Raw genomic sequence first — 24214 nt, 5'->3', positions numbered from 1 at the left:
AAAGGAATCACACCTCCAGGCAGTGAAAAGAATTTTCAAATATCTTCAAGGAACTTAAGAATTTGGTTTATGGTATCCTAGAGGTGCAAATCTTACTCTTCATGCATATATAGATGCAGATTGGGTAGGAAATGTTGATGACAGAAAAAGCACTAGTGATGGTGCATTCTATATGGGTTCCAAGTTAGTGTCTTGATCAGCAAGAAACAAAGTTCAATTGATTTATCTACAGCTAAAGTAGAATATGTGGCTATTTCATCTTCTTGCACAAAACTACATTGGATGATGCAAACTTTGCAAGACATTCAGATAACATGTACTCCACCCATCTCCATTCTATGTGATAATACAAGTGCCATCAGTATTTCAAAGAATCTAGTCATGCACTCCAAGACCAAGCACATACCCATCAAATACCGTTTTCTACGTGAACAAGTGCTTGAACAAAAGGTCAAATTGGAGTATGTTCCATCCAAAGAATAGGTTGTTGATATATTCACTAAACCACTGCCCAGAGAAACATTTGAATATATCAGACAAAAGCTGGGAGTAGTTGCTGCATCATCATGCTGTTAAATCCAATTTTTCAGAGAAAGGTTATTATACGCATGTTTCATGAAGTATAGTCGTGTACACACACAGGTTTCTCTAGGTCAAGTAGCATATATGTCTTTCGGACAAGAAAAACAGTGGGGCAGACTCTGATATGGGTGCTCTATCTGATGTCGATGATTACAGTCTATCGATATGCTTTGTTCATTTTTATCTGACTGACAAGGATGCCTAGATCATTGACTTGTTAACAATAATAGGTAACACAGGTTCAGGGGGAGCGTTAGCCTTCACCTACATTCTGGATTGTTGGAATTACGGCTGCTGAGTCCAGCTATTGCTTTAGATATTTATACCATGTGTTGCTTAAGTCATGTAACAGTTTAGGGTGTGATATGTCTTCTCATACATTTGAATGAGTCCTATTAGACAAATGATGTAGTTTGTATCCCCACTTTACATGGGATGGATGACGTAATATTTAATGTATTTCTGTCATGTATAAACAATTGGTATTTTTCCACTTAGTTGGGTGGATGAGTCAAATCTTGTGTATCCCCACTTGGTTGAGAGATTGATGTTTGTATGAGTCATTGGTGATAGGAAGGTCATACTCACTTAGTTGAGTTATAGAGTCATGTTATTCTTTTGAAAAGTATTTTTTTTCAGATTCTGCATGGGCTCAGGGGGAGCATGGACCTTGCATGGATGGTTTCTTACACCTCAGCATAGGGGGAGCTTAATCAAAGAATTCAGCGTATACTCAGGGGGAGCATGGACAACACAATGTATATCAAAAGCGGAGAATATCTTGGTCTGCCCTTCGCCCTTGATGTCAAAGTTAGAGAGTGACTTGTTGTTGTTGTTGCCATCAAGTCCAAAGGGGGATATTGTTGGCATTATGATACAGGCGTTGTCCTTGATGGAAACTCACTAAGATGACAGTTCACAGTGCAGCAGGTTAACAACAAAGGATTACAGAACAGTCTCTAAAGAATGAAGAAAGGGAGGTATACAGAAGTTCACTTTGTCCAAGGAGCATATACACATGGGTTAACAAAACAAAAGGACTGTATAATGTATACACACACTTTCACAAGACGAAAAGTGTGTACATGTTGGAAAACCAATATTTTGGTCAGAGCTATTTGGTCCAAGGTATTTTGGTTCGAGGTATTTGGTCCAAGGTATTGACCCTAGGTATTTGGTCCAAGGTATTGGTCCTAAGTGGTTTCAGTCCAAGGTATTGAGAAAGTCCAAAAGGTATATAAGGAGGAGAAGATCATTAGGCAAATGGTGCAAGTAATAAGTTTCTAAGGAATACTTCTATCTAAAGTGTATTTTGTGTTGCAGGGTTATGTTTGGGACCAGATCTGAAATATTTATGTGCACCTTGAGTTCAATGTTGGATCAAGATCATGAGACATGAAATGGTTTATTTTTGAATGATCTGATATTGGTTGAGACTAGATCTAATGGTTTGTGTCTGTTTTATTCATTATCTATCAATATATGGGTTTGTCTAAAGTCTGGAATTGCAGCAAAATTCTAAGTCAATGTTTGCAGATCTGTGCACAGGTTTGTCTAGGCCAAAGAGTGTATACACGCAAGTTCAATTATTTCAAGTAGAATATACAAAAGAAAAGCTTCTTGGATCTGACTAATCTATCTGATCAAATTTTATTGTTTTACTATTGTATGTCAATGAAGTCTTCTTAGATCTAAATGTAAAACTGAATGCATAAGGAGGCTAGCATTTGATTGACTGATTGTATATGTGAGAAGAAGTGATCTTTGTCCTTCCCTGTGTAAAGCTCTGGAAGTTGACAGTAGATATTTAGTATATTGATAGTTGGTATAGACTTGATTCAAAAGTGTATGTTTGCAGTAGTTTTGAAGGTATACGGAGGTTCAATTAATGGAAGTAGCCTATACACGCAGTTTGGGTTCATCCAAGTAGCGTATACACTCTAGTGCATGATTTTTGAGGTTACAACTGGTTCTAAATGATGATGCAGGGTTCTGGGTTCAGCACACTATTCTGGTGTCAGTGATCTGATTATTCAGATTAACTGAATATTGATTGATGTAGTTTAAGTTTAAAATTGTTGATGGGACCAGTGTGTAAATTTGATGAAACGTGGCTTTCAGATTGTGGTGTTGTGATCCAAGAGTATCCAGTCTGAAAATTCATGAAACGTGGTCCCTGGTGGAAGAGTGGAGTTTTTCCATAGGGTGGCACCTACGTACTAGTAAACATATTGGCTAATACAAGAGCTAGGGGGTTGTAGCTCCCTTCCAATAGAAGCTGTAGAATGAGAGAAGGTTGTAACCTTATGTAGGTAGAAGCCTACTTATTGGTATGATTCTACACCAATACAAGATTCTAAACAGATTTTCTTATTATTCAAAGAAGACAGAGACGATGACAGCAGGTTGCTTTTACCCACATTGGGTTTCCACCTTAAATCTTGGTGTTCATGTGTGTTGCTTATGTGTGATGCTTTATTCTGCTTTTACTAGACTATCTAATAAACCTCTGATATACTGGTTTAAGCTCAACACATGATAAATTGTCTAAATCACAAGTTCTCTGGATATATGCTAGTTTCCTTAATCATGTCACATGTACACGCTAGTTCACTGCTCTGAAGTAGCATATATAAATCTGTTTGGGAAATAAAATTATTGATCTGATAATACTAATTCACCCCGCTCTCAGTATTATTTCCAAAAATTGGTATCAGAGCAGGTCCTTCAAAAGAAGCTTGATCGCTTGAAGGAAGATCCATCAACATGAATAATCAAGAAAACATGGGATCCATCAGACCGCCAATCTTCAATGGGAGAAACATTTTTTTATTGTAAAATAAGAACCACAACCTATGTACAATTGCTTGGAATGGATGTCTAGGCAATTGTGGAAGGAGGATATACATTTCGAACAAAAATTCCTACAAATGCAGCAGGTAAAAAGCAATATGAAACCAATGCCAAAGCCGTCAATATCTTATTGGGAAGTCTGTCACAATCAGAGTTTGTCAAAGTCATGCAGCTCAAATCAACTAAAGAAATATGGGACAAAATTGTTATGAGCTACGAAGGAGACTCTCGAGTAAAACGTGATAAGATTCAAACTCTTAGAATTCAATATGAAACTCTTAAGATGCATAGTGATGAAAGTATAGCTAGTTACTTCTTACGTATAGATGAGGTTGTTAATTGTATGAAGAATCTGGGTGAAGAAATAAAGGAAGTTACCTTAGTTGGGAAAGTTTTGAGATCCTTGTCTGCTAAATTTGAATAAAAAGTGTCTACCATAGAAGAAAAATAGGATCTGCAAAATATCACTATAACACAACTTCACAGAATCATAACTGCCGTTGAGATGAGAAAATGACGACCACGAGATATGAGAGAAGCTGCATTTAAAGCTTTAGCAAAAGGAAAGGAAGAACACAATGAATCGAGACATATTTCAAAAGAAGAAGATGAGGTAAACTTTGTCAAGAAGCTTCAATGAGGTTCCAGAAGGTTTAGAGGTAAGCTACCCTTCAAATTCTTTGCTTGTGGCAGAGCTGGTCATTATGCTACCAGATGTCCTCATAAAGATAAATATGAAAAAGGAAAAGAATATGCAAAAGGGAATAGAAAACAAGTTGTGAATAAAAGGAGTTACTATACTCATGAAGATAGCGATGGTTTATCTGATAGTGATGACGATGAAACTGGAAAATATTACAGACTTCTCATGGCTTATGATAGCAATGATTTTTGGGATAGTTTAGAAGAGGATAGTGATGGTTTATCTAATGGTGATGATTATAGACTTCTGATGGCTTACGACGATGATAATTTTTGGGATGTTGTAGAAGAGGAAGACCTTCATGAAGAAATCTCTAAACACAAAACCTGTTTAGAATGAAATAATATGATTATAGATACCTTGACAGACCAACCTGCTGAAAAGGAAAAACATAATGAAAAACTAGAATGTGAAATTGTGGGTCTTAGAAAGGATCTTTAGAAAATGAAATCTCTCAACATTAGATTTTCTAAAGGATAAGAAACTTTAAATGAAATTATCAACTTCAACATTCTCCTCTAACAAAGACATGTCTTGGATATACTGAAGAAGCATCTCAATCACAGAAGCCATCAACCTCCACCAAAAGCTATCTTGATGCCGCAAAGACCAATGAATAGTATGAAAATCGTCAGCAAAGGCATAAAGCTGATCACCAAGTAAATCATACTCATCTTACTCCAAATATAAATAGAAGCCACAACCAACCTCAGGCAAATCATACTCAATTTTCCCCAAACATGAATATCAATAGAAACTACAATCACCAGGTTAATAGATTCGATAGTCGTAGGAACTTCTTTAATGGGCAATGTTTTTCATGTCATTGGGCACAAAGCTGCTCAATGTGTTGCTTACAAAACCATCATGACTAGAGAAGCACGAAATCAAAGGAATGTAATAGTGATCAGGAGAAGTTCCTATAATAACTTTTCTCCCCTTGAAAATGTAATAGAATCCTCAATCTATAACAACTTTGGTCATGAAGAATCTGAATGCAGGAGAAAATTTTGGCAAACATCTCAAAAGGAGAAAACGCCATTAAATCCCAAGATATGGAGAAGGAAAGAATCTCAAACAGAAAGAAGTGGTATAGCCTTGTATGCAGAAGGACAAGAAAATCACTGGTACATCAACAGTGGATGCTCCAAAGTGGTTTTGGTCCAAGGTATTGAGAAAGGCCTAAGAGTATATAAGTAGGAGAAGATCATTAGGCAAATGGTGCAAGTTATAAGTTTCTAAGGAATACCTCTATCTAAAGTATATTTTATGTTGCATGGTTATGTTTGGGACCAGATCTGAAATATTTATGTGCACCTTGAGTTCAATGTTGGATCAAGATCATGAGACATGAAATGACTTATTCTTGAATCATCTAATATTGGTTGAGACTATATCTGATGTTTTGCACCTATTTTATTCATTATCTATCAATATCTGGGTTTGCCTGAAGTCTGGAATTGCAACAAAATTCTAAGTCAATGTTTGTAGATTTGTACGCAGGTTCATCTAAGCCAAAGAGTGTATACAAGCAGCCTCAGTTTTTTCAAGTAGCGCATAGAAAAGAAAAGCTTCTTTTTTAGATCTCAGTGATGTATCTGATCAAATTATGTTGTTTTACTGCTATCTGTCAATGAAGTCTTCTTAGATTTGAATGTAAAATTGAATGCATAAGGAAGATGGAATTTCATTGATTGATTGTATAAGTGAGAAGAAGTGGTCTCTATCCTTGCCTATGTAATACTCTGAAAGTTGACAATAGATATTCAATATATTGATAGTTGGTACCTACTTGATTCAAAAGTTTATGTTTGCGGTAGTTTTGAAGGTATACACAGGTTCAATTAACGGAAGTAGCATATACACGCAGTTTGGGTTCAGCCAAGTAGCATATACACTCTAATGCATGATTTTTTAGGGTACAACTATTTCTAAATGATGATTCAGGTTTTTGGGTTCAGCATAGTGTTTGGGTGTCAGTGATCTAATTGTTCAGATTAACTAAATATTGGTTGATGTAATTTAAGTTTAAAAGTGTTGATGGGTCCAGTGTGAAAAATTGATGAAACATGGCCTTTAGATTGTGGTGTTGTGATCCAAGAGTATCCAGTCTGAAAATTCATGAAACGTGGTCCCTGGTGGAAGAGTGGAGTTTTTTTGTAGGCTGGCAGCTACATGCTAGTAAACATATTGGCTAGTACAATAGCTAGGGGGTTGTAGCTCCCTTCCAGTAGAAGCCGGAGAATGAGAGAAGGTTGTAACCTTCTACAGGTAGAAGCCTGCGTACTAGTATGAGTCTACACCAGTACAAGATTGTGAACATATTTTCTTCTTATTAAAAGAAGATAGAGATTACGACAGTAGGTGGTTTTTACACACATTGGATTTCCACCTTAAATCTTGGTGTTCATGTGTGTTGCCTATGTGTGATGCTTTATTCTGCTCTTACTCCATTGTCTAATAAATCTCAAATATACTGGTTTAAGCTCAACACATGACAAATTGCCTAAATCACAAGTTCTCTAGATATACGTTGGTTTCCTTAATCATAGTTGCGTGTACACACTATTTCACTGCACTGAAGTAACGTATATAAATTTGTTTGGGAAATAAAATTATTGATCTGATAATACTGATTCACCCCCCTCTCAGTATTGTTTCCAATAATTGGTATCAGAGGAGGTCCTTCAGAAGAAGCTTGATCGTTGGAAGGGAGATCCATCAACATGAATAATCATGAAAGCGTGGGATCCATTAGAACACCAATCTTTGATGGGAGCAACTTTGTTTATTGGAAAATATGAACCACAACCTATCCACAATCGCTTGGAATGGATGTCTGGGAAATTGTGGAAGGAGGATATACTTTTCTAACAACAATTCCTACAGATGCGGTAGGTAAAAAGCAATATGAAACCAATGCCAAAGCTGTCAATACTTTATTGGGAAGTCTGTCACAATCAGAGTTTTTCAAAGTCATGCAACTCAAATCAACAAAAAAAATATGGGTCAAAATCATTCTGAGCTATGAAGGAGACTCTCAGGTAAAACGTGCTAAGCTTCAAACTCTAAGAATTCAATATTAAACTCTTAAGGTGCATAGTGATGAAAGTATAGCTAGTTACTTCTTATGTATAGATGAGGTTGTTAATTATATGAAGAATATGGGTGAAGAAATAAAGGAAGTTACCTTAGTTGAGAAAGTTTTGAGATCCTTATCTGCTAAATTTGAATCAAAAGTGTCCGCCATAGAAGAAAAATAGGATCTGCAAAATATCACTATGACATAGCTTCACGGAAACTTAACTGCCTTTGAGATGACAAAGGGAGGACCATGAGATATGAGAGAAGCCACATTTAAGGCTTCAGAAAAATGAAAGGAAGAATATGGTGAATCAAGACATATTTTAGAAGAAGAAGATGAGGTAAACTTTGTCAAGAAGCTTCAACCGGGTTTTGCAAGATTTAGAGGTAAGCTACCCTTCAAATGCTTTGCTTGTGCCAGATTCAGTCATTATGCTACCAGATGTCCTCATAAAGATAAATATGAAAAAGGATAGGAATATGCAAAAGGGAATAGAAAACAAGTTGTGAATAAAAGGAGTTACTATACTCATGAAGATAGTGATTGTTTATCTAATAGTGATGAAGATGAAATTGGACAAGATTACAAACTTCTCATGGCTTATGACAACAATGATTTTTGGGATAGTTTGGAAGAGGATAGTGATGGTTTATCTAATAGTGATGATTATATACTTTTGATGGCTTATGGCAATGATAATTTTTGGGATGCTTTAGAAGAGGAAGACTTTCATGAATTAATCTTTAAATTCAAAATCTGTTTAGAAGAAAATAATATGATTATAGATGCCTTGACATACAAACTTGCTAAAAAGGAAAAACACAATGAAAAACTAGAATGTGAAATTGTGGGTCTAAGAAAGGATCTTGAGAAAACGAAATCTCTCAATCTTAGATTTTCTAAAGGATTAGAAACTTCAAATGAAATTATCAAAGTTCAACGTTGTCCTCTGATAAAGATAGTTCCTGGATATACTGAAGAAGCATCTCAATCACAGAAGCTGTCAAACTCCACCAAAAGCTATCTTGATGCAAGAAAGACTAGTGAACAATATGACAATCATCGGCAAAGGCATAAAGCTTATCACCAAATAAATCATACTCATTTTACTCCAAGCATGAATACAAGCCACAACCAACCTCAGGCAAATCATACTCACTTTGCTCCAAAGATGAATATCAATAGAAACTACAATCACCAGGTTAATAGATTCGATAGTCGTATGAACTTCTTTAATGGGCAATGTTTTTCATGTCATAATTTTGGGCACAAAGCTACTCAATGTGTTGCTAACAAAACCATCATGACTAGAGAAGTACGAGATCAGAGGAATGTAACAAGGATCAAGAGAAGTTCCTATAATAACTTTTCTCCTGTTGAGAATGTAATAGAATGCTCAATTTGTAACAATTTTGGTCATGATGAATCTGAATACAGGAGAAAATTTCAGCAAACATCTCAAAAGGAGCAAACGTCATTAAATCCCAAGATATGGAGAAGGAAAGAATATTAAATAGAAAGGTGTGGTATAGCCTTGTATGCACAAGGACAAGAAAATTAGTGGTACATTGACAGTGGATGCTCCAAACAAATGACAGGTGACAAGGAAAAACTTCACTCCTATAATGCCTTAGAAAAGGAAAAAAATGCCTCATTTGGAATTGACACTCCTGCTGTCATACAAGGTAAAGGTTCTGTTTTCTTGAAAGAAAAGGTTAAAGCTACAAATATTATGTATGTAGATGGTTCAAAGCATAACTTGTTGAGTGTCAGCCAAATTTGTGATCAAGGAAATGAAGTGGTGTTTCAATCAAACGGATGTGTTGTTCATGAGCTTGGTACATGAGAGACCGTGATCAAAGGTACAAGAACTCCAAACAACTTATACATACTCAAGGGAGGACAACAACAATGCTATCTAAGAAAAAATGATCTAAACTGGCTGTGGCATAGAAGATTGCGACATCTAAGCTTTTCTCAAATAAGAAAAGAATGCAAACTCAAGGTTGTTCGTGATCTTCTAGATATCAGAATCCCAGAAAATACAATGTGAAAACCATGTCAAATTGGTAAGCAAACTAGAGTTCAATTCATGGAAAAAGAAGGGTCAACTAGTAAGCCTCTTGAAATTTTCCATGCTGATTTATGTGGACCATCAAGGAAAAATTCACCTCATGGAGAAGAGTACTTTATTTTGTTCATTGATGATTTTTCTAGAATGTGTTGGATAGGTCTTCTAAAGCATACAGATGAAGCATTTGAAAATTTCCAATCCTTGAAAGCTTTGGTTGAAAATGAATCAGATCGAAAAGTCAAATGCCTTAGATCTGATCAAGGAGGGGAATTTACCTCGAATGAATTCTTTGACTTTTGTGAACAACATGGAATAAAAAGGCAATTCTCCACCACAAGGACTCCTCAACAAATGGTGTGGTATAAAGAATGAACAGAACAGTTCAAAAATTTCTCAAGCTATGCTAGATGAATCTAGAACTCCTACAACCTTCTAGCATGAAGCTGCATTCTCTACCATAACTATTATCAACCAAGAAAGTGTTCGGGTAAATAGCACTCAAACTCCACATGAACTTTGGTATTGTAAGACTCCTACTGTAAAATACATTAAAGTTTTTGGAAGTAAATTTTTTATCAAAAGGACTGATGAAAAAATTGGTAAGTTTGAACCCAGAGGAGATGAAGGTATTCTTCTTGGTTATTCTTCCAGAAGTAAATGATATAAATGTTATAATAAAAGACCTAGAAAAATTGTTGAAAGCGTTGATGTTGTAGTTGACGAAGCATGCAAAAATCCAAAACAGATAAAATCAACAGAAGATTATGATAATGAAGAAGATGGGGATTATTTTCCCACATCAAATCAAAATCATATTAAGAAGAAACCAATGAAGCACTAGAAGAAGAGATAATGGTAGAAGAAAAGACTTCGTCTAGGTATCTTCAGAAAAATCAACCAGAAACTCAAACTTTAGGGGAAAAAGAGGTAGGTGTACAGACAAGAAGAACTGTTACAGGGACCTCAAGCTATCTAGCATTACTATCCTCCACCGAACCTCAAAATGTAAAAGAAGCATGCAAAGATGAATGTTGGGTCAAGCCCATGGATGAATAACTTGAGCAAATTAAAAAAAATGATACTTGGCAATTTGTTCCTAGACCTCATGACAAAAATATTATAGGAACTAAATGGATATTCAAAAACAAGCTGAATGAAAATGGAGAATTCATTAGAAATAAGGCCAGACTTGTTTGTAAAGGGTATTCTCAACAAGAAGGTATAGATTTTGAAGAAACTTTTGTACCTGTTGCCAGACTTGAAGCCATAAGGATGTTTCTCACCCTTTCTGGTTTTCAGAAATTCAAAGTATACCAAATGGATGTAAAATCAGCCTTCCTGAATGGAGATTTAGAATAAGAAGTTTATATTGAACAGCCAGAAGGATTCATTCTTGGAAATTATGCAAAACTTGTATGCATACTCAAAAAGGCTCTCTATGGTCTAAAACAGGTTCCAAGGGCCTGGTATTACTGCCTTGACAAATATCTACACCAACAAGGTTTTACAAAAGGTCCAGCAGATAACAATCTATATACAAAGATTGAAACTGATAAATTGCTAATTATTATTGTTTATGTTGATGATATCATTTTTGGTAGCAATGAAGAATCCATGAGTCAGAATTTTGCTTCAGTAATGCAGCAAGAATTTGAAATGTCCTTGCTTAGTGAACTTACCTATTTTCTTGGTCTACAAGTTCAACAAAAGAAAGATGGTATTTTTCTTTCACAAACCAAATATCTAAAATAGATCTTGAAAATGTACATGATGGAAGATTCTAAACCTGTATATACCCCAATTGTAACAAGATGCAGTCTCAACTCAAATGATGAATCAACAGCATTACATCAACCAACTTACAGATCCATGATTAGAAGCCTGCTTTATCTAACAGGTACCCAACCTGACATCATGCATGCAGTAGGAATAGTTACAAGATTCCAAGAAAATCCAAAGGAATCAAACCTTCAGGCAATCAAAATAATTTTCAAATATCTTCAAGGAAATCAGGAATTTCGTTTATGGTATCCTAGAGATGCAGATTTTACTCTTCATGCATATATAGATGCAGATTGGGCTGGAAGTGTTGTTGACAGAAAAAGCACTAGTGGTGGTGCATTCTATATGGGTTCCAAGTTAGTGTCTTGATTCAACAAGAAACAAAGTTCAATTGCTTTATCTACAGCTGAAGCAGAATATGTGGTTGCTACATCTTGTTGCATACAACTACTTTGGATGATGCAAACTTTGCAAGACATTCAAATCATATGTAGTCCACCCATCTCCATTCTATGTGATAATACAAGTGCCATCAGTGTTTCAAAGAATCCAGTCATGCACTCCGAGACCAAGCACATACCCATCAAATACCATTTTCTACGTGAACAAGTGCTTGAACAAAAGGTCAAATTGGATTATGTTCCGTCGAAAGAATAGGTTGATGATATATTCACTAAACCACTGCCCAACGAAACATTTGAATATCTCAGACAAAAGCTGGGAGTTGTTGCTGCATCATCGTGCTGTTAAATTCAAATTTTTAGAGAAAGGTTATTATACGCATGTTTCATGAAGTATAGTCGCATACACATGCAGGTTTCTGTGGGTTAAGGAGCATATATGTTTTTCGAACAAGAAAAACAGTGGGGCGGACTCTGATATGGGTGCTCTGTGTAATGTTGATGATTACAGTCTATCAATATGCTTTGTTCATTTTTATCTGACTCACAAAGATGCCTTGATCATTGACTTGTTAAAAATGCACAAGTAACACAGGTTCGTGGGGAGCATTAGCCTTCACATGCATTTTGCATTGTTGGCATTACAGTTGCTATGTCCAGCTAGGGCTTTAGATATTTATACCATTTGTTTATGAATTCATGTAAAAGTTTAGGGTGTGATATGTCTTCTCATACATTTGAATGAGTCCTATTAGACCAATGATGTAATTTGTATCCCCACTTTGCATGGGATGGATGATGTAATATTTATTGTATTTTTGTCATGTATAAACAATTGGTATTTTTCCACTTGGTTGGGTGGATGAGTCAAATCTAGTGTATCCGCACTTGGCTGGGAGATTAATGTTTGAATGAGTCGTTGGTGATACGAAGGTCATACTCACTTAGTTGAGTTATAGAGTCATGTTATTCTTTTGAAAAATATTTGTTTTCGGATTCTGCATGGGCTTAGGGGGAGCATGGACCTCGCATGGAAGGTTTAATACATCTCAGCATAGGGGGAGCTTAATCAAAGAATTCAACATATACTTATGGGGAGCGTCAACAACATAATGTATATCAAAAGGGGGGAATATCTTGGTCCGCCCTTTGCCCATGATGTCAAAGGGGGAGAGTGACTTGGTGTTGTTGTTTCCACCAAGTCCAAAGGGGGAGATTGTTGGCATTATGATACATGTGTTGTCCTTGATGGAAACTCACTCAAATGACAGTTCACAGTGCGGCAGGTTAACAACAAAGGATTACATATCACACTCCAAATAATGAAGAAAGAGAGGTATACGCAGGGTCACTTTTTCCAAGGAGCGTATACATGTGGGTTAACAAAATAAAAAGAGTGTATAACGTATACATGCACTTTCACAAGAGGAAAAGTGTGTACATGTTGGAAAACCAAGATTTTGGTCAGAGGTATTTGGTCCAAGGTATTTTGGTCCGAGGTATTTGGTCCAAGGTATTGAACCTAGGTATTTGGTCCTAAGTGGTTTTGGTCCAAGGTATTGAGAAATTCCTAAGAGTGTATAAGGAGGAGAAGATCATTAGGAAAATGGTGCAAGTAATAAGTTTCTAAAGAATACTTCTATCGGAAGTATATTTTATGTTGCAAGGTTATGTTTGGGACCAAATCTAAAATATTTATGTGCACCTTGAGTTCAATGTTGGATCAAGATCATGAGACATGAAATGACTTGTTTTTACCCACATGGGTTTCCACCTTAAATCTTGGTGTTCATGTGTGTTGCTTATGTGTGATGCTTTATTTTTCTTTTACTGCAGTGTCTAATAAATCTCTGATATACTGGTTTAATCTCAACACATGATAAATTGTCTAAGTCACATGTTCTCTAGATATACATTGGTTTCCTTAATCATAGTTGCATGTACATGCTAGTTCACTTCACTGAAGTAGCGTATATAAATCTGTTTGGGAAATAAAATTATTGATCTGATAATACTAATTCACCTCCCTCTTAGTATTATTTCCAACATCAGCATGATGGTTTGTTTTAGTTTTGCAAAATTTATCAAGGTTATTTAAAGAGTATCTTGACTTCTTTGATTTGTTGTACAATGGTTTAACAAGAAATGGAAAAATCTCAAATTTCTATGTATTCTAGTGGATGAATTCTTAATTTGTTAGCAACCCACCAGATTTTGATTGATTTAAAGGAATTCTTAATTGCTCCATTAAATATGTTAGGATATATTCTTCATTTTCACCCACCTTTTATATTTTTCAACTCTTCATGTCAAAGACAATGGTCATGAAGGCTCTAAATGCAACCCACCAAGATTATGTTAATATCTGACAATTTTTCCCTTAACCCAGATTCTCAAAATAATATTTGTATTTTAGTAGATGTCAATGTTTAATTGGGATAGGATTTGTCCATGATATTTGCACTTTCTTGAAAACCCGTCATGAATGTGGAATGTATGTGATATTAAACCTTAAATGTATCATATATTGGTTAGACTAGAATTCATATCACTACATCTAAAGTTAGAATAAACTCATGTGTGGAGATACATAGAATTGCGTATAAACCTGAACACTGATTCAATCATTGTCATAGTTCTTCATGATATCCCACTTTCTTGTGAAACTTGAAAGGATAAAATTAGATGCATGATACTTGAAACTTTATTCATAATTTGAAATATTAGTTAGATTCAAGAGAGAAATACTCAATCATTTCACCACAATGCATTCACCGGAACAACATAAATATATGGTCGCATTTCTGACAATTTAGAGTCATATACATTTCCTTGTTGAAGTTTTCAACCCAAAGAAAACAAACTAAAACATTGAGCCTAGAAATCACAGAAATACAATGAGTAATATTTGATACCAAAATGGTTGGCTTCATGAACTTATTTAAATAGAATATCATTAACAAAACAATAGACTTGGATCACACTTAGATTTTCCCTGGATCTACACTACAACATAGTGTAGTGAGACTCTACTGCCCCAACATCTCGTGGCGCCATTGTTGGGGACGATGTGCACTAGTTCCTTTGGAAGAACAACATTTATTTATATTTTTGTTGTGGATAAGATATTAAGTCATTCATTGTGATTTCCGCCTAGGGACCCCTTTGTTTACAATTTTCATCACTCTTCAACACATCATAGTCATCGTACTCACAACTTTTTACACGGGAAACCAACAATGAACTTTAGTAAAGTCATTGTACACATGTTAATTTCATTCATTACATTCACACACAATCCATAATATTCACATTCAAATTCTGGGTTCATCAAAGAGACTCTCCTAGACCAACATGGATTGGAATATCACATCCCCTATCTTTAACCTTGAATGTATTGTCTACATATTTAATTAACGTGAGAAAACATTGCAAACTAAACCTTCAGGAATCCAAGCAACAGACCTCACACCTTAACCCTTTTCAACTATGGTTTCCTAATTACCATGTTTAGAGGTTATTTAAATAAATACTCTTCCCCCCCAACTAGTACTTGAACATCCTGAATCATCCAATCATCCATAAAAATAATAAATTCCATCGTCATCTACACATGTGACTCTAAATACTACAGATAGAATTAGAGCTCTAATCTCATTTATTGCTAGTGAAGTAACCTTACAAAACATAATGCTTGGACGTGGCCAACCCTGTAACCAACAGAATCAACATAGCCAACCATTGGCTTGGGTAGCAGCATGTTATGCTCCATGAGATTTACCTTCATTGTTACAAGACGACGAAAAATTACTTGAATTTGTTACCCAAGCTTAGTGGTTAGAAGAAAGGGACCGTTGGTGAACATATCAATGCATTCAGAGGTTTTATTGAAAACTTTATGGTAGAGTACAAGGATGCGTTCATGTGGCTATTCATGCAAACCATTGAAGGAGATGTATGAAAATGTTTATGTAACCTTTCTATAAACTCATTACACTAATGGGATGAATTGGAAAAAACCTTTCATGCTTGGTGGGGTGTGGAAGACTTTCATTACTATCTCACTGAGTTCTCGATAATGAAAAAGAAACCATATAAGAATGTGGAATATCTCACTAAGTGATTCAACAAGCTTTACAACAAGACCCCAAATGAAATCAAACCCACTCCCATTGTGACCATGGTTAATTATGAAACACCATTTGACCTATATTCCTCTATTATACTAAGGAAAATGAAATTAAGAAACATGACTCACAGGCAATGGGACGCAACAAAGATAGAAGTAAATTTAACTGCAGTAGGAAAAGTAAGAAAAATATAAGTTACAAATGAGAATTATGATAATGAGAAAGAAAAGGGAGGAAATAAACAAAAAATAAAAAATAAGATAAAGGAGGAACCTCGTCATCTTGCTTACAAAAATGACTCATCATTAGAAATGAGTGAGGAAATGAATAGGGTGATCGGAAACCTGTCAAAAAAATTTGTCAAGCTCAAGGAATAAGGTTCAAGGAAAGGTCAAAACTAGCCACCTCACAACCCCACTTTGTTATAACCCTATTTTCCACTCCATTATAATGTGATAAACTCATTATCAACTTACCTCAGTTGTTAGGCTAAAATGCATCCCTTTTCACCTTTTCTTTTACTTATGTGAGATATATCCCATGATAAAAGGGTGTAACTACATGATTGACTAATTGTTGAGAAAAATACTGGGGTGGTGGTGAATCAGTAGTTAAAATTTCAAAATAATGATTTTCTTTTTCAAACTGTATACATTATTTTAATGAAACCAACCAGCATATGTCCACACATGTAAAGAATGAAACCAACGTATAGATAATAAACATTGATAAACAACTAATTCATTGTCTTAAATCAGATTGTGATGCATTTACTGAGAAGTAAATAGATGCAGTAAGAACAGAATAAATTAGCACACATAAGCAGCACAAATGAACAACGGGATTTTTCATGTGGAAACCCATCGTGGGAAAAAAAAACCACCGTTGATGTCGTCTTAGTCTTCAATCGTCTTATAATAAAAAGTGTTTACAATTCTTGTACTAGTGCAGACTTTTTCCAATAGGTAGGCATCTACCTACTGAAGACTACACCCTTCACTCATTTTCCAGCTTCTACTGGAAGGGAGCTCCAACACCCTAGCTCATGTACTAGCTGATATGTTTACCAATACGTAGGCATCGACCTATAAAAGGCTACTACCTTCACTTCTTCCTCAATGGACCATGTTTCATAAATTTTCATACTGTATACTCTTGGTACACAACAACATAATATGTGGGCCACATTTCATCAAATTTTCATATTGGACCCATCAGTAACATTGAAGCTCAAAATCAATCACCATTGCAATACAACCATCAAATATAACTACATCAACAATCAATCAATCTAAACAATCAGATCACTATCACCAGAACACAGAGTTGAACCTAAAACACTGTATCAACAACCAAAACCAACTTCAACCTCAAAAATCATATGTCAGAATTTATACGCTACTTCAAAGGAGCCAACCTACATGTACACGCTATTTTATGTAACCCAACCTACATATACCTCTAAAGCTACTGAATCATAAAACCTCTAAACCAAAAATTGTACCGTCTAATGACATTTTGAAGATATAATGTCATATTATAGAGCTCTAAATAGATAGCAACAAAGATCACCCTTCTTATTCAATCAATCAATCAACTAGACTCAATCTCCTTATACAATCAGTTTTACCTTCAGATCTAATATAGACATCATTGTCAAACAACAATAAAAGAATAGCACAGATAAGATAGATCAGTCATCTCTGAGCAATAAATATTTTCTTCTGCATATGCTATTTGGAAGTATTGAACCAGCGTGTATGCGCGCCTTCACCAAGGCAAACCAATGTATACATCTACAAATAATGACTTATAACTTCATAGCTATTCCAGACTTCAGATATACCCAGATCATAGCATATAAATGATAAAACATGAATTAGCAATTAGATCTAGACTATCCATCGTCAGATCATAGAATGATAATTCATTTCATGTCTCATGATCCTGATCCAACATTGTATCGAAGGGTGTACAAGATATTTAAGATCTATATCATAACCATAGCCCTTACAACCCAAAATATACTTCAGATAAAAGTATTCATGAAAAACCCTTCCACTAGCACACCTAGCCCTTTGATATTCTCCTCCTTATATACTTAGATCCTTTTTCAATACCTAATACCAAAACAACATTTAGTACCTATTCTATTCCTAGACGGGATCAGGTAACCATAATTCCTCTCAATTTTGTGGGCTAATACCATGGTATGGACCCTTGGTATTCTTTAACCTTAATTTTCCATCCCATACGTGCTTTTCCTCTTCTGGAAGTGCATGCATATGAGTAGGCTCCTTTTTTCTGTGAACTTTCTTGTATACGCCACTTCGACCTGGTGAACCAACATATATAACTTAATACAAATTAAACCATTCTTTTTCTTCAATTGTTTGATTATGATCTATAATCATTTGTTCCATCATCCTGTTCTTTTGTACCATTACTCTGTTACCTCTGGATTGACCTATTAAGATGTGACTTTCACTTTATCAATTTTGAACTGACATGTCTGTTGGTTTCCATCAAGGACAACACATGTACCACAATGCCAAAAATCTCCCCCTTTGGACTTGATAGCAACCATATTGGTGTTGATCACTTCAAGATGTAGAACGTGTTATATATATCAAACAACACCAAGATACTCTCCCCCTTTGACATCAAGGAAAAAGGGTAGACCAAGATATTCTCCCCCTTAGTACATGCTAAGATGCACTATACTAACCATGCTCCCCCTAAGAACATGTAGAGTCTGCAAAAACAATTTTCAAAAGAATAACACAACTCCATAACTCAACTATGTTAGTATGACCTTCATATCATCAATGACTCACACATACATCAATAACCCAGCCAAGTCAGGATATACCAAATGTTCATACATGACTACAAATTTGCAATTATTACATTATCCTTCCAATGAATAGTGGGGGTAAAAATTACATCATATGTCCAAAAGGGCTCATTCATAATAGGCTATGATAGAAAGAGACATATTATTACATCATAGGTATTTACATGACCTTTACAACAAATGATATTAATAATTGAGACCATACCTGAATTTAGCAACAATGATGTCAACAATGCATAATGTTTTGAAGGCTAATGCCCCCCCTAAAATTGTGCTACCTGTGCATTGTCAACAATTCATTCATCAAGGCATATTCATCAGTCAAATAAACATCAATGAGAAAAGCATATCAACAACTGAACACCCATGTCAGAAACAGATTTTGAATCTGACACATTGTTTTTGTATCAGAAAAACACATACACCATTGCAGGCATAGAAATCACATATATATGCAACTCTGCTTTATGAAATCCACGTATAGGAAGCATTCCTCTGAGAACTAGTTTTAACAGCAGGATGAGGTAGAAACAACTCCCATCTTTTGTCTGAGATATTCAAATGCTTCAGTGTGAAGAGGTTTGGTAGATATATCAGCAACCTATTCTTTGGAGCGAACATACTCCAATTTAACCTTTTGTTCAAGCACTTTTTCTCGTAGAAAGTGGTATTTTTGAACCTTAGAATTACCCTCTCCTTCATAGCTTTTCTCACCTTTTTCCCTTGCTTTTCCATAAGATTACAGATCCCAATCAATGATAAATGATAGTTTTTGTCTTAAGGAAGTCATTAAATGATTGACATGTTATATTTTTATGTTTTTGCTATTTGAATAAATTTTTGCAAATTAGCTACAGAACGCAGCCTATTCTGCAACTAACTATGTATTCCGTAGCTACATCCATAGTCTAGCAGGTTCCAAGTGTCAAATGAAGAATCCAGCCACATGGGCATCTCTAGAATCATCTCGACATGGATTCTATCATATTCACTCAGACAAGATCGACAAGAAAGAAAGCTCAAGATCATAGTCAAAGGTGGCGTCAAACGTATGATACCCAGAAGTAGTAGGACTCTTCGTTTGCTTTTCCATGGTTAATCAATAAATCTAATAGTTCTATTGCAAGCATTAACTTAGATTAGCCACCTGTGTTAATGGTTCTGTTGCAAACATCTCGCTCGAATTGAAGACACCTGTAGTTGATCAGACATTTACATAGTTCTATTGTAATAGGTATGAGCCACCTGTAGATAGTTTTCATCAAAGACAGTTATGATTATTTCATTTTAAATATTGGTTCTATAGAACCGAGGGGGGTTCAAAGAAATTTATGTATTAATTTTAGACTTTCAGCTTTGTATTTTGGACTTTGTTCTTTCCTATAATATAAGTCGTGTGTTGACCAATGATCATTTAAGAGAGCATTTTTAATTAGTTAGCAACTCAACGAAGTCAGTTGCAGAGGGCCCCTGCATTGAAGGAGGTTTTCTTTCCATTCATTTTCTATTTAGTTTTAATTTAATTACTTTGCTTTTAACAGTTTTTCTAACTTAGATTGATTTATTTTAGTTTTGATTAATAGCATAATGTTAAAACTCAATTGTGCAGTCTTGTTCTTCCAAACATTTCATGAAAGAAAATGATTTTGTTTCTAAACAGAGTCAGGTTGAAGTAATAAGAATGCACTGTTGTCTAGTTTATTCATTGTTTTGTTACTTATTTCCTAGGACAAATTTATCAATCCACTATGTTAATGAATGTTTTTGAGCATCATTTCAAATTGATACTCATTCTAAACTAAATGGTTAAACATCCACTTCACAAAATGGTCTAAATTAATTAGTTACCTTCTACATGTTTCATTTACTTCTCTAGATCATAAAGTACATGAAGTTGCTTGTATCCCATCTCAAGAAGGTTATCTTTCAAAATTGAAGGCTAGAGTAACTAGAAGTACTTCAATTGATTTCATTCTCTGTATTTATTTCAGCATGCATTACAACTTCACCCTTAATTTTAAGAAATAGATTCATGACTTAGGATTAATGATGAAATAGGATAGATGCTCTATTTTTTTTCCCTCTCTTTAAATTAGGTTTTAACTAGCTTCAGCTCTTGGTTCACCTCTAGGAAAGTTAGATTAGCTTAGGAACATTTTTCTTCTTAAAAAAAAAAAATCCATTAGATTCACTTAATTTTCTCATAGTTCATATTGTACATCATTAGGAATCAAAGAACAGAAACCCCCAAAACAATATAAAATACAAAACAACGAAGTAAGAAAGGTTAACTAAACATATATAGTGCACTATACTTCATCAACTTACAAACCTCAGTTGATAATTTATGCAAGCAATTTAGGACACTAAATTGACTAAACATTTTGGCACCATTGTCGGGGAAGTGTAAATTAGGTAACCACATCTCTTACATCAATAAATAAAAAAAAATAAAATTTGATATGCGTAGAGAAAGAAACTCTATGGGTAGATTTATAGCTAGAGGCAGGAGTTCAATTCCTACAACACCACCTACTCCACCAAGACTAAGAAGATATACGCGTCCATCGCAAGCTCATACTCCTAGCCATAGACCTCCTGAATTTCTAAGGTTAGAAATTTAATCAAGAGGATCTCCGACTTCATCTACTGAGGTAGTCCTAGAGGAGAAAAATCTTGGATTTCCAACAGAAGGAGTAGCCTTTTTCACCTCCACAAGGGAACATATTTTATTTCAAGAATTAATATTACCTAGTGAGGAAGAAGAAGTAGAACCTATCTCCCACACACCATCAATAGAGGAACCAGAGGAAGAACAATTAACCTTGCAGGTTGAATCTTATATTGACTCTGAAGAAACTATAATGGCAAAAGAAGGAGAGGATGGAGAATTCATACTATTTGGAGGAGGAGGAGGTAGAGGAAGAGGTAGAGGAAATAATCAAGAAGGGAGAGGAAATAATGGAGGAGGTAGAGGTAATAGGGAAATTGATAATTCTTTTGGATTCCCTATAGTTGATGAAGAAACAAACGCCACAATGAAAAATATCTCACCTTCTATCCTCCCAAATTTCCATGGGTTAAAAAGTGAAGATCCTAAAACATTTTTATTTTTATTCGAAGTCTTGTGTAGAACTTATGACTATTTAGAACACTCTCAGAAACTTAAGTTGTTTCCTTCAACACTGAAAGGAGATGCTTTAAAGTGGTTCATGGGGTTAGCCACTCAGTCCATTAGAACATGCAATGACATGATGAATGTGTTTTTGAAAAGGTATTTGGATTATTGCATGCCCATGAATCCCAAGGATGAAGTGTTCAAAATGATGCAAAGAGAGGATGGAAATTTAGAGGATTTAATTCAGAGATTCAACTATAGCTTGAAAAGAGCAAAAATGGATAACTTCAATGAAGATACTTTTAAAACTCTTCTATTAAAATTCATTAGAGATGAGTGGATAGATATCCTTAACATGATGGGGAAGGGAGATATCTCTGAACTCCCATTAAGTGACATAGGAGAATTATGTGTTCATCTCTCAAGAGGAAAATCCAAAACTGGGAAAGGTCCAAGAGATCCTTCTCTTGTTAGGGTGAATAAATCTGCATCTGGATCAGTAAATAGGGAAAAAATTGGGAATATGCTTGATGAATTCAAAACAGATATTCTAGGGAGCCTTAGTAAACAAATAGACACCCTTCAGTTACAAAATAAGAAGAAAACTGAGGTTGATGCTTTAGCTATTTTTTGTCCCAAATGCAGAAAAAAACACGCTTTAAGAGAATGCCCTTTGGATGCAAAAATCATAGAGACTTGTGTGTGATTTGTTCATAAAACCATGAGACCAAGTGTTGTCCTTCAATTCCAAGTCTTAAGGCTCTTTTTCATGAAGAAACAATTCCAAAATTAGTAAAATCTCTTTGCTTTGTCTCTAGAAGACCTTGGCAAGGGCCAAAAGATCAGGGATTTAAAAATCAAATGTATATTCAGCCCCCATCAAATTGGAATTCTTGGCAGCAACCTTGGCCTCAATCTCAATCTCAACCTTGGGCTCAAGGAATACAAAATCCTTATGGAAGATTCTCTCAATACTATCAATGTCCTCCATCATATCAGAATTATCCTCCCCCGCAAATTCTACAACAAAATCAACAGCCACCACTTCAAAATCAGATCCTCAACTTTCAATACCAGTCCCACAACAAATTCCACAACAAAACCAACAACCTCAACTTCAAAACCAAAATCCTCAACTCTTACTACCTTTTCAACAAAGACCAAATTAGCTACCTACCCAACCATTACCAAACCCGAACAATAAAAATCCTCAGAATACTTAGATAGGGGAAGGACAACAATTTCCAACTTATATGATCACTCTTCTATATCTCAATGATGTTCAACTAAGATCCAATAGGTTATTATAAAAGGAAAAGCCTTCTGTAGTTATTTAGGGACAAGACAATTCTGAGGAAGATTCTCTACAGCCCAATAAAAGTTTTGAAGGAACATCTCTCCAAAACCAAAATACTGGAAATGAAAAATAGAAAGAACCAATGAACTCAGCTCATTTCATTGAGAAACCAGTATATACTTATGCACCTACTTTTCCTTAAAGATTACAAGTTGATAGAGGGGTACAAAAGCAGATTATGTTGCCTAATTATGATTTTCTAGATGAATTGGAAAATGTCTGTATCAAAATTCCTTTGTTTCAAGCCATGAAGGAGATTCCAATTCTAGCTAAAACAATAAAGGAGTTGAGCATAAAGAAACGAGGAAGAAAAACAAAAGAAATAAAATGAATTCACCTGGTAGGAAAAATAGCAGACATAATGATGGTAAAAATTGCCATACAAAAATATGTAGATCCAGGAAGTCCAATTGTAAAAACACATATCAATGGAGTTGAAATTCTGAATACATTGATTGATTTAGGAGCAACAATAAATATCATGAGCAAACAAACCATGGAACAACTCAAGCTTCCTAATCTTCTTGATACACCTACATTACTGCAATTAGCAGATAGATCTGTAATCAAACTAGATGGTGTGTTAGAAGATATTTCGGTGTCCTTAGATTCTTGGGAATACCCTATTGATTTCATGATATTAACCCCCAAGATCAATCTAGGAGGAAATCCACTTATATTAGGAAGACGTTAGCTGGCCACAACTGATGCTTTCATTAGTTGTAGATGTGGTGACATGTATATTTTTTATGGTAATTCAACTAAGAAATTCGCTCTATATCCTTCAGCAAGAACAATCACAAAAATAGATGACAATGAATGGATTAATGATGAAAATGACATTCATCCTCTCTTTACTATTTCAGACGTTAGTAAAGATAGTCAAATCTTGAATACAATGGAAAATTTTGAATCAACTTTAGAATATGAACATGATCAATTTCAAGAAAAATCCAATATTGAATATTTTTCATCTAGGCACGTGTCTCTTTATTCTATGGAAGAATTTGGTTGCTCTACAATGAAATCTTTCTAGGAAGAACATTGAACGTAAACAATAACTTGGAGAAATTACAACGGGAAAAGCTAATCAAAACATTACAACAACATTCTGCTACATATGCATGGGAATATACTGACATGAAAGGAATTAGCCCTAAGACTTGTATACATCACATCTACATTGAGGAAATTGGTAAACCTATCAGACAACCACAAAGAAGGATGAATCCAAATCCTAGGGAAATTGTGAAAGAAGAGTTGCAAAAACTA

The sequence above is a fragment of the Pinus tabuliformis genome, chromosome 9 (genome assembly GCF_031772625.1).
Source record: "Pinus tabuliformis cultivar Carrire ecotype Pingquan chromosome 9, CPIR1, whole genome shotgun sequence".
NCBI classification, from domain to species: domain Eukaryota; kingdom Viridiplantae; phylum Streptophyta; class Pinopsida; order Pinales; family Pinaceae; genus Pinus; species Pinus tabuliformis.
Note: the sequence above shows the minus strand (reverse complement) of the source record.